The sequence below is a fragment of the Typopeltis vanoorti genome, chromosome 3 (assembly GCF_054136105.1).
Source record: "Typopeltis vanoorti isolate ZY-2024b chromosome 3, IOZ_Tvanoo_1.0, whole genome shotgun sequence".
In the NCBI taxonomy this organism is placed as follows: domain Eukaryota; kingdom Metazoa; phylum Arthropoda; class Arachnida; order Uropygi; family Thelyphonidae; genus Typopeltis; species Typopeltis vanoorti.
The window spans coordinates 82,610,920-82,624,191 of NC_143551.1; the positions used below are offsets into that span (position 1 = coordinate 82,610,920).

General features: G+C 33.3%; 2 non-coding genes across 2 annotated transcripts; one reads left to right on the top strand and one right to left on the bottom strand.

Annotated features, from left to right (window-relative positions):
* Nucleotides 1-7,243: 7,243 nt before the first annotated feature.
* On the bottom strand, nucleotides 7,244-7,316 carry TRNAA-UGC (transfer RNA alanine (anticodon UGC)). Its single transcript has one exon. It is a non-coding gene; the product is annotated as a tRNA-Ala (tRNA).
* Nucleotides 7,317-12,244: 4,928 nt separating this feature from the next.
* TRNAA-AGC (transfer RNA alanine (anticodon AGC)) lies at nucleotides 12,245-12,317 on the top strand. The gene has a single exon. It is a non-coding gene; the product is annotated as a tRNA-Ala (tRNA).
* The last annotated feature ends 955 nt before the right edge of the window (nucleotides 12,318-13,272 follow it).

Below are 13,272 nucleotides of genomic sequence, written 5' to 3' on the forward strand. Positions count from 1 at the left end.
ATAACGAAAGAAAGTGTCCTTAATTTTCAATTTTTTTCTGTTATAATTAACATTACTGGATCGTGCTTAATCTACATATTTAAGATTCTAAAACGATTAAACAATATTACAAATTTCTCATTAGATAGGCAATATTAAAATCATTACAGAAATTATTGATGACTTGGAAATAAACTGGTGTTGTGAGAATCCTTCCTAAGGAAGTTAGGAAATTTGTATTGTACCAGCCAGCCTTGTGAGTAGGCCCAATGTCTTCTACATGATTAGACAGGTTTACACTAGACATGCCACGTCGATTTTTTTAAGGTCATTTGTCGCTTGTGGGGACCCAAGAAAAATGATCCATCACCTAATGACGAAAATCTATTAGGATATAATTTGTACGTTTGCTCTAGGTATGAAACATCGTATTTACTTATTTTATTTGTATTTTTAGAAGCCTTTACCTTTGGTGGTGTTCTCACACCCGAGAAAAATGATCTACCACCTAATGACGAAAACCTATTAGGATATATTCGTAGTGAAGAATTTATGGTAACGCAACACACGTGTTGAAATATTTACTTTAGTTAAAATTAGGAAAATTACATTCGACGTTTTGACCTCTGTATCGAGGTCATCATCAGGAAAACATACATATGTATAGGATTCAAGCTACATAACACTGCACCACACAAAAGTAAGATGAATCTAAATGCTTGTTCATCATTGAACTCTAGCCCGACCTTCGGTGAAAAAAGAAAAGCAGAAATGCATTAAACAATTTCTAAAATCCTCTCGTATTAAAATTTTCGTCTGTTTGGAATTGTTATGAATGCTATAGGGATTGAAGATGGGTGCTCCAGATTCTTGTATAATTAATTAGTGTTTCTTGTTCATATTTAGATGATGTTTAAACATTTCGCTGGATTCTTTGAATTTTATTTCAAACCAAGTTTTGTTGGGGTGTAGGGACTTGTTGCCTTTCCAGTCTGTTCAGCGACTGTATGGGGTGCGTGGTCTGACAAGCTTGACTTACCATACTGGAGATATTTAATGTGGTGTTGATGTTGATCTTTTCTAATTGGGATGGTGCGTCCTGCTTCTCCTATGTAAAGTAGGATATATGTACATTGAATTTTGTAAACTCCTCGGTGGACAAGCTATGGAAGTGGATCTCTGAAAGAGATAAGAATATTTCTTAATTTTACAGGGGGATTTGAAGGTTGTCTTAAAGTAGTGTTCTATCAATTTTTTTCCGACATGCCCGTAATATATGATATGTCACGGCTCTGGCATCCTTGTAATCTTGTTTTTGTTTTTAAAGGCATTTTTATTGAGGATCTTGTGAACTGTATTTTTTTTATTGTAGCCACTTTTTGATATTATTCAAAAAGGAGAGGTTGCCTGAGGGAGGATGTGTGACACCTCTGTCTAGAAAACGAAGAGAGTTGTGGTTTTCGATTTCAAGGGTGAATTGGATACGTTTGTGTTGTTTGATCAGGTAACGTAGGAATGTATTTAATGTTTCGTGGCAGTGGGACAAAATGGTGAAAATATCATCGACATATCTGAGCCAGACTTTGGCTTTAGGTTGGAAGACTTTAGAGTTCATTGCTCGACGTCTTCCATGCAAAAGTTAGCTATTGGGAGGGGGGAGGGGATGAGTCCATTTCCGTATCTTCATTTTGTAGGCAAAAATTACTTTGCCAGGAGAAATACCCGGAGCTGAATACATGGCCCGTGATATTGAATAGAAATATGTTCTATAAGAGAAGAACAGTATTACTAATCGGGACATTAGTGGAAGGGCAATTATGTCAAAGCTAACTTATAAATCTTCGTCGGTGAGTGCGATGTTTCTAATTTTGTTTATGACGTGTGTGTGTGTGTGTTTTTTATGTAGGAGGTGAGGAATGCTTACCAGGTACATCAATGTGGCCGCTAGTTTTTTCGTTAAGTAATAATTTGGGTTGTCGATTGCCTCAACTATCGGTCGTAGTGGTGTGCTTGTTTTATGTATTTTTGGCAGCCCATACATTCTGGGAGCGCGGGCGTAATGTGATATTAGTTTTTTTTTTGGTGTTGTTTCTTCTGGCCACGTGATCACGGATTTGGTTATTGTTGTTTTCTTTTTGATTCGATTTGTAGAGTTGTTGTTCTCCATTTGATACATGCTGTGGTCCGATGCTAATTGATTGATTTTTTCCAGGTGTGATGTCCGATTAAGGACATAATGGACATAATTGCCTTTATCCGCTTTGGTAATAATGATGTCTCGGTTATTTTTCTGCTCTGGTTAGGTTGCAACTTTGTTGTTTATTGGAGTTTAATGTGCACGATGTTTCCATTCGTATTTTATCGGCTATTTCGGAGGGGAGGGATTTTAGACCTCTTTCAATGTGATAAATGAAATCTAATTTTTTAACTGATCTTAACGTAAAGGCGTTGTTCAGGTCATTTTTCAGAATCGAGAGTTCTCCTTTGTAATGACTGTAACTGGATGTATCGATTACTTGGCCGTGGTCTGTTGGTAGTAGGTTGTTCCTAACTTTGCTTGTAGGGTGATTGGCTGCTCCTTGTATAGTTGGTTCGTGATTGGCTGTTCCTCTGGGTATGGCATCCGGATTATCTGTTGCTTTCTTGTTGTTTTAGTGCTTGAAACTTCGCTATTAGTTTTGTATCATCAAGGAATTGGTGCCATTCCATGGCACCAATTAGCTACACGGCACTAAAACCTGGTTTGAAAAACAAAATTCAAAGAAACCTGTGATCTGCTGAAACATCACCTAGTTATGAACAAGAATGATGGGTTAATTATTCCAAGAATCTGAAGGACTCATCCAACCCGTATAACATCCAGAACAACCCCAAATAAAACACAATTTAATACGAAAGGACTTTGGAAATTGTTTAATATAGTTCTGCTTTTTTTTCTCCAGAGGTAAGGCCAGGGTAAATGATGAACACGTATTTAGATTCATCTTACTTTTGTGTAGCGCAGTGCCATGTAGCTTGTATCCTGTACATATACATGTTATCTTGATGATGACCGCAACAGAGGTCGAAAAGTGGAAGGTTACTTTCTTAATTTTAAGTAAAGTAATTATTCTAACACGTGTGTTTTGTCTCCATAAAATCTGCACTGCGAATGCTGACCATCGTGAAGCCTTAAAAGAAAGAATTGTCTATTATTATATAATTTGTTTTTTAAATATCTGATGAAAATCATAGAATATTTATATATTATTATTACGTTTGATTTACACCCTGTTCGGGAGTTAACTTGGAAAGTAGGATTTTCCATTCTGGAAACTAGGGTTATTAATTCCACAGTAAGAAAATCAATCTTAAAACTTATACTTCACTTCTTTTCAAAATTAACAAAGAAAGCATGATGTAGCGTTTGCGATGAAGAGGAACAATATTTGGTATAGATGGTGATGTACGATAGAATAACAATGAAATGGGGAGATAGCAAGAAATGTCAGACAAGTAGAAGAGACATTACATAGGAATGCATTAAATAACAAAAACAAATATCATATTAAAAACTCCCAACCGGCCACGACGTCTATAGACTTCGAGATAAATCTGTATACGAAGTTCTAAAACCTTGAATAACATGGATAAGAAGTGCAATTTGGTGTCACTATTTCATCCACATTGGCCGGTAGGGATATGCTCGAAAATATTATCTCGTAACATCAGTATAGCATGTGGCTCCATTTACGGCTAAACAGGTCTGAAAGTATTTGATAAATCTATAAGATTCTGTGACAATAAATTCCATTCTTCGGTCAGAACAAACTTTACTTCCTCACAAGTGAATGTGCGTATGGAAGGCGATACCCAAGAGCTTCCTGCCCGTTTCGATCGCGCTTTCCACGGCAGTCGTTGGATATCTTCAGTAATACTGTGTGTTAGAGGGGAAATAAATTAACATAAATCATAACGAGAACAGCTAGAGATTCTTTGCAGTCGATTCAAATTCAGGTGTGCTACACTTTGTAGAAAAATGGAGTTTATAAGGAAATAAAAAAATATAAATATCATAAAAACCTGGTAACAGTGCCACCCCCCTCTCTCTCTGTCTAATGCAAGATGCTTCAAAGCATTCTTTTTAATATGACTGATATCAATTAAGTTAATCGATTCTAGGTGTGAGTGACAATATGTATTATTTTAACAAGATTATTTGGACAAACTCATATTGTTTAATTTTTAATATTGTTTAAAATCTTGCATCTCTAATTATCCTAAATTAGGGACAACACCAAAATGATTCCAATTGCACCACGCATTTCGTATGACTGAGAGTATGGATAAATCCCTAAATGAGTCTCTACAAACGACAATTATTCCATTTCCTGTTTAATCAAAAGCTAGGAAAATATAATATATACGTCGTACTTTGTAATACGCTTACAGGTTCAGCTGACTATATCTTTAGGGAGGAGAGGGAAGAGAGGGGAGAGCTTAAATAGTATATATGCTCTGCTTGATATTTAGTTAAAATTTGTTCACTATTACAATTTTATTAAAGGATAGAAATAAGAATTTTTGAATTCCCATTGAAAATGGCTAGATTATTAATTATGTTATTACATTATGTTTTATTAATGAATCATATAATGAAAGGAGGACAAAAAACGACACCTGTTATGAAGAATGAAATCGTAAATTTTTTTTAAGAAATACACTGAAGTACAGTTTGATAGCGTTCATTTTATTTTTTATTATCTTTTTATTTTTTCGTGTTAGGATATATTGTCCACTTGTTGATTTTCGTAAAGGTTAAGCAGAAGACCAACTGGCATATTGTTGAGGAATATTCTGTTTAAGATAATGATTTGATGCCATGTTGTCACTTACCTAAATGACGAGAAAAATGCCTTTATTTTACAATTTTCTTGATTACAAGTTTCTGATAATAAGGTTTGTTTGGGAAGATTGCTGTTTGCCGTTGGGGGCGTAGCTCAAATGGCAAAGCACTCGCTTAGCGATGCGAGAAGTACCAGGATCGATACCTGGCGCCTCCAGTTGTTCTATTTCTCTCTTTGAATAAATGGAAACTAGTGTATATTGTGGGGAGAGAAAAGTAATTTCTTATTTACTACACACTAGCATGAATGAAACATCATTCTTCTATGTTGTATGTATTGAAGACATATCCTCTCCACAGATCTGTGAATGGAAATAGTAAAATGGCGGTGTGTTACGCTAGCTCTGGACCTTACAACTTACAAGAAGATATTTTATACTTAAGACTAATTCTGTTTAACGTCTCATGAACGAAACCTTTCACTAATAAATAAACAACTAACTAACTAACTAATTAATATATATATATATATATATATATATATATATATATATATATATTGTATATTTTATAACGAAAGAGAGTATATTTAATTTTCAATTTTCTCTATTAATCAATTAATTAATTTCCTAAGTTTTCTAATCTCGTCGGCAGTTATATCAGTTCACTGCCAAGAACCAAAAGGAATATAATATGTACAGTGTTCGTTGCAATATCGGAGTTTATTAATAAATTCTGATATTGCATTAATAAATTTTAAAAAAAGTGACAAATATTTAGTGAATTGTTCTGTAAAAATTGGAGAAAATGTATAAATAATCACACGTCTTCAGAATACTCGTTTCGAAGAAATAAACTATACTGCATCTGCTATAAGAACTTATTGCTTAAATTTGTATTGAAACAAAAGATTTTCTTCTTTGAATTGCAGCTTGATTTTTTTTCCTACTAAATTCAATGACACTAAACAGTTGTTTGATATTTTAGTCATGGATGGACTAAGTAACGCATGCTGAAGGATATTCCTCTATAAGATGATGACTTGATCTTACATGATGGAGAAATTAAACATCTATATTTCTTGTTATCCTTAGTCACATTTACTGATAAGAAATTTTCGTTTGGGAAATGAATAACTGTGTGTTGGCGGTTAGCTCAAATGGTACAGCGTTTGGTTAGCATGCGAGAAGTCACGGGTCGTTAACCGGAACCTCGAACTTTTTATTACAATTTCTTGCCATCGTCATTAAATTATTTTCATTTAGAGACTCTGCCGTTTTAATCTGTATATCACCTGCGCTGTCCTTATCGAGTAAATATCATGCAGAATTATACGGTTTGTATTAAAATTATGCAATGTTTTCTTGAACTTTTTTTTCTGACAACACTTAGTAAACAGAAATGACAATCAGATCAAATAGTAGAGTGAATATCAAATTTCATTTTAAACACTGTAGTAATTTATACAATGATTCTGATATTGTCGCATTTTCAAGAAACGAATACGTCGTATATGTAATTATGTTTCTCGAAGTAGATTATTATACAGAAGAAACGTGGTAACAGGAAAAAAAATAAAAAAGTAAAGTGATACCAACTGGCACTAATTCCAGAATTTCTTACAATGTAAGGATTGTTTTTGTAGTGATTTGGAATCGATTCTTAATCAACCTGAAAAAACGAATTTTTTAAAAAAATAATTATTGTTTATTAAAACGAAAGATGATTTCATAGGAAATTTTATAATTTAAAAAATTATTATAAAAAGAAAACTGAGAAAGAAAATATCAATTGAAATGTTTACATGTTAAAAAAAAAATTATTGAGACACGGAACGTACAACTTTTCCACTAAAGGACGAGAAAATAGTTGCAAAAATACGTTCTGGATATGCAGCATATTTCGACACAAATGTTATTATACAGCTACCAGTCAATAATAATTAATAAAAATAAATGCAATATTTTCTTCTCAGAAGTCAATTCAATAGATTTCATGAATCCTATGAATCTCACTTTTTGATCTGTATAAAGGCATAACAAGATAGAATATTTAATTTAAAATTGGTAAAAGCAAGTTTGTAGAATGGAATGAAAGGTAGCGACGGTAAAAAAAAAAACTAAAATATGCACAAATGAATAAACTATCCACGATTATTTCGAAATCGCCCTTAAAATAAAATCAAAAATAAAATTTCATTTAAAAGTGTGCACTCTTCGCTCAAAATTATGTAATCTATATTTAGAAACGGAATGACTTAGGTTCCCTTTACTTATTTTCAAATATTCCTGCTTTGAATTGTTAACATTTGCTTAATATTGATTTGCTACTGATTCTTACGCTACTTCAGACTTAATCCGTATCCCTGCAGTTGTGATAGTTTTGTTGAAAAAATCTTTCATGAATAACATTCAACTTATAAGGGAAGTAAAAGATAAATGGAGGCGCCGGGTATCGATCCCGGTACTTCTCGCATGCAAAGCGAGCGCTCTACCATCTGAGCTACGCCCCCGCATTGGTATTCTTTGAGATATGTTCTAAAATAATATATACTTAGTAAATAAATGAACAGTGCTATTGATTTAAGTATCTTCGTAATGTCTAAGATTTCATAGCAAAGTTTCCTGCATACTTCGTGGAAGACGTTTTTTTCTCCTTTTTGATGTGATGTGATCATTCAAGTGTGGGATGGCAATTATTAGAGTTAGGCAAATAAAAGCACAGACAGTGTAGGTGAAAACATTTTGCATGTCTAAAATGGTTCGTCATAATGATATTGTGGATACAGTTTTTCGTTTCTTGTAATAAATATTTTTGTTTCTTTGGTATTGTACTGGCACGTTATTGTTATTTGCTTATTTTATTCTTATTATCACGCATTATACTCTTATATTATCCGGAATGGTAGTCACTTTATTGGTTTTGTTAATTTAAAATATTCATTAATGAGATAATCAATTTAAAGATGTTTTAGTTTTTTTGCATTGCATATGTCAATGTAACTTTTTTTCTTATTATATTTTCCAAAAGGATATTACATGTAATATAAGGTTCTGGATAATTCGCCAAATTTGAACTAAAATTTTAATTTTAGTTCAAATTTAGTTCCATAGAGGAAGGAGATCTTTGCAATAATATATAATCTCTATAGGTTGCAGTATAAATATTATTTGTTCTTTGCTATATCTCTGCAGTTCAAGTTCTATTGTCACTACAAGTAATAAATAAATAAAAAGATAACAAATAAAATATTGAAAATAAAATTACAATAGTATAGTGTTTTCGAAGAAAAAGTGGGAGGGATGTCTCCACTCTCCTTAACATCTTGTTTTTTGGTCCTTCTAAATTAAGTGTAAATTTTGTACAGTACTGTGACAATAAAGATCCAAGACAACAAGGGAGTCAGACGCATACAATATCCATAGTATTTACTATAGGCCCATAAAATTATAGACGCATATCTATACTATAGAAGTTCTCTAAAGTCACTGAGATTTTAATTGTTTCATGAAACTTTTAGACAACTATCTGAGCACTATATCTTTCTTTTGTTGGTTTTCATGGAATCAATAGATAGCGGGAATGAACATTGGGAAGTATTCAACAGCTATTTTTCTAGACATCTCCAAAGTATTTGACTGTGTTCATCACGATCTGCTCTCGTACAGAAAATGTATAGATATGATATCAGAGGTGTTACGAGTAATTGGTTTCAATCGTATTTAGCTAAGAAAAACATACTTTATTGACTTCGGCAACCATTATAGTGAAATACAAAATAGAAAATATGTTAATATTCAATTAGTACAAAGACCTATTCTTTTTTAACATATGTCAGTGATCACCATGACTGCAACTTTGTTGGCAAAATGATATCATTCACTGATGTACTTAAATTGCAATGGCAAGCAAATATGTTATTATGGGTTAATAAAAAAAAAGCAAATTCAATAAGATGTTTAGTCTATATATCGACATCAATTTGAAGTGAAATTCTCATGTCTCGTTTTTCACAAACAAAATATACATCATGAACAGAATCTATCATGTTAGAAAGTATCTATCAGTATAGTTCCTGAGATATCTAATACTATTCATGGATAAATTTCTTACTGTACTATGACATCACTTGCCGGAGTGGAGATTACTACAATAATCTGCTGTTCGTGATAAGAATCCAGAACAAAACAATAACAGCGATGCTCAATTCCTATCCAGTATCATCCCTGATGACACCCTCAGGTGTCATCGACAAGCTGTATTCGTATCTGCTGTTACCGATAAGTCAAGAACAACATTAAAAATATTCGCGTTTAAATGTGAATTATAGTCTGCGGTGTGGAAGTAACTTGTCATAGTACTGTAAGCTAACAGAGAGATATTCCATAAATTCTTTCAACATGAACCCGCTACCGGCATAATAAATTAGCTGACGATATAAACTCTGATTCTTCTGATGACTTATTAAATATAAATAAAAAAGACTGATGAATTATATTGTGAAATTAAATGATGTTGAAAGATATTACAACATCATTTAAAGATAAAGCTGCTCTCCTAGCTCTGTTTGCAAAACTGCCTAAGTGTATTTTTTCATTCCACAGGAAACAATCCCACAAGATTGCACTAATAAGATGTGAGATGTGATAATAAGATGAGGAAAGGTCTCGCATCTTAATAAGATGTGAGGCCTTCTTTCGCTGCGATAAACTGCAGCAATCCTACGTCGAATACTTTCTGCTAATGTACGGAAAGCAGTGGAAATTTTGGACCATTCTTTCTATAGGCATGTAATGCTCTACGGGCTTGATGTGGGGAAGACGTACCTTGACCTTATCCAAAGCTCCAGTTCATCCCACAGATGTTCAAATAAAGTTCATATCAGAGCTCTGCGGAGGCCAGTCAAGTTTACTGATATTCGTGTCCAAAATCCACGAAGTTACGCCGAAAAGACAAGTTTTCAGCGTATAATGATAGGATTACTTTACGTTAAGCTTGTCTTCATTTTCTGTGTTTCCACATTTTTTAGATTAGGCACAACGAAAACCAAACACCATCGAATGGAAGTTCATCAGTCTGTTTAAATTGATACAATCATCACGTCAGTCCAGACCTAGGTTGTAACTTTTATAATGTATTAAATATCAGGAGAGAAAGAAAGAATTACACCATCAATTTAAATTGTTGTCATAGTGAGTGTATGCGTTTCGTATAATTTCTTTCTATGTGTTTCAACTACATGAACAGTTTTTTTAAATATATTATTTGGTAAAGACAAGACAGAAAATGCTATATCCTTAATATTAGCCTTCAAAGATTGACCATATCTCAGTCGATATACTCCTATCATATAAAATAGATTTTTAAAAGTTTTAAATTTATTGGTCTTTTCAGGTTTCTGAGAACACGGCGTATATGTTGCTTAACAGTTTTCACAGAGAAAAATCTTATTGTGATAGACTACATAAAATAAGTAAGAGACATGTCGAGCTATGCAGTCACACAGATCAACTTGAGTTGAACAACTTCCAAACCAGTTCGTATAATTCCAATCGAAATCGTAAGCTGCTTTTCGACCCAATCGTTGGACAATTCTTTCGAATTGCGAAGTATTCTTCGTATTTGATTGAATATTTTGGGAGTAAAAATGGGAGAGATTTTACTATTATCATCTCCATTTCAAGTAGACTCCGAGTATTTAAATTTCGTACTTATTTCTCCACCATCAGCAACATCACTTCTAATAGGCCATTCACGTGTTTTTAATTACTCCTCATGCAGTATGTGAGGGAAAGAGTGCCAATAATCAACACGTTCTTGAGACAGACAGCTTGGGAAGGAATGAAAAATTCAGAAAATGGTGAATATAATAAGAATACAGGTCAAACTCAATTTATATTAAACCTATACGCTTATTACCATACATATTTTATTTATTTTTAAACGTACTGGATCGCATATGGCGGTGATTTAATTTGTAAATTTGTTCACGTTGGGTTGTATAGAATAACGGCCGAAGCAACTAAGACTATGAAGTCTTTATGAGTTTCTAATTAAAAAAAAAAAGCATATCGTGTACGGGGAGGTAGCTGAATAGTAGAGCGCCTGATTAACATGCGAGAGGTACTGGAATCGATGTCCACCGCCTCCATTTTTTTCTTTACACTTTGTCTCTTGTAATTCAATAGGGAAATAAGGACTATATCAAATTGTTTCTCATATCGCAATCATCACTGCGGCTTTAGTTCTTTATATTCCATACAGTTTACGTTATCACGAAGCCGAAATTTGCAAGATGCAGGAAGGATGACGTCCTGAATAGCGTCTAAATATTTAGTTTATCAGAAATTCCAAAAAACTAACATTACGAGAATATCTTGTTAATCATAACATTGAAAGGTAAAAGATATGTTGAAGTAGGTTAATTTTTGTATTATGTCTGAAGGCAGTAAATTGCAGTTTGTACTAAAATATAAACTATTCAATTTAAGCAAAATGTTACAGTGAACTAAGCATTAACCTTAAGGAAGGAAAGCGTACATCAAGACGAATGAATTAAGATCATGGGTGCTACACACCATATAGAAGAATACATTTACAAAAAAGCAAAATATATATATAATTTTCATGAAATCTTGAAATACTGCCCTACACACAGATGCAAGAGGCATTTAAAATATTCCTTTCATTTTGTTCATCAGTTAAATTCATTGATTCAAAGTTGGTGACTAATATTATTTGGATGGGCTCTTAATAATTCTTGGCAGTGCTTCGCCCATTTCAGTTCTTATAAAGTCTAGTTAGTAGCTATTTTCAATCGGCTATCTACCAAAGAATCCGAATTAGAATAAGAAGCTTATAGCTTTCTTCACAGTAGTCGTACAGCACACACACACACACACACACACACACACACACACACACACACACACAGAGTAGTCTCGACCTTTCGGAAGCGATGGAAATAAAGGCGAAATTGCTATATAGAAAATGAATGATCATCAGTTCGAATTCATAGGCAATTATATTAGCTAATTTTTAAAGGAATAAAAGAAGTATTTATTATTAATATAATTAATAAAATAAACGTTTCTCTAATAAAAAATAATTATAATGAAGATAAGATTATAATCAACACACCATGCATATTTAGGATGATGAATTATATCTCTTTGAAGAAATAAATTGTGTAATGTGGCTTCATAACTGGAATTTTTCATTTTTAGTGAATAAATTAAACTGAATGGCTTTTTCTACTTTATTCGCTTTTGCTAAGGTAGAACTAAAGCTTCAAGTAGCATGTAGGGCGTAACATGTAAAGAGTAACACGAATAAACAGTAGAAAAGTAACATTGATAAAGCAAATACCTTTGTTTTATGTTATTCCTTATTAACAGCTTAATCGTAAAATTCTTCTTTTGGAAAAATATGTCTGTGGTCGGGGGCGTAGCTCAAATGGTAGAGCGCTCGCTTAGCATGCGAGAGGTACCGGGATCGATACCCGGCGCCTCCATCCTTTTATTTTCATGCGATGAAATGTGAAACTCGTGCTTTCTTCATAGAATATGGATTGTTCATATTCCTTTTCTAAACGAACTCTTACATTATTGAATTACACTAAATACGGAAGCTTAATTTTACAAACTAATCGTTTAGTAAATAATTTCTTCCCCATACGCGTTATTGTAACAATCCCCTATACAGATCAGTGGAGGAAAGCTTTAAAAATTGATGTTTCATACAGGCACTTCTAGAAATGAAATCAAGCATTTCACCGCTTTCTCTCTGTGAGATATTTTATGCGAACATTATGAGTTTTCGCTTCCTAAATTTAGTCCATATTGATCAAAAACTACAAGATATTTCTATCTCTTTGTCTGATATCTCTAAAAGTCTAGCATATTCTGAGCAGAAATCAACTGAGGAAAAAAAATATAAAAATTATCGTATATTGTTTGGCACCAATCAGGGCGTTTCCCATCGTGAGCATTTCATTATTACCATACCCCCCTTCTTGATTGTCATGTTATAAACAGCAATAGTCATTTCGATTCCGATAAAAAAAATTCAGCCCGTTTGTTCAAATGTCGGATCATTTCATCTCGTATTCTGTCATCCTTGCAAGTCTAGAGAGTTTATGTACAATTATTGTGATTTTTCGCTCAAGTGTTTCCCTCTGCTGAAGCCAAGATGTCATCTTATATAACGTCTTGAAATAATTATTCACATCTCTCTCTCTCTCTCTCTCTCATCAACTTCTCCAACATATTCTCCTGCAACATTCTCCTGCTATCTTCTCTTAATGCTGCAGTTCAACTTCTTTAATAACGACCTCCAGACCATAACGGTAGAAAGAGATTATTGACCTTGCCAAACAACCCTGGTGGTGGTCTGCTTTCAATACATCATCATCAATTTCCTTATATATACCCTAAAGAAGTGTTGAAGCTACTATGGCAGCACTAAAT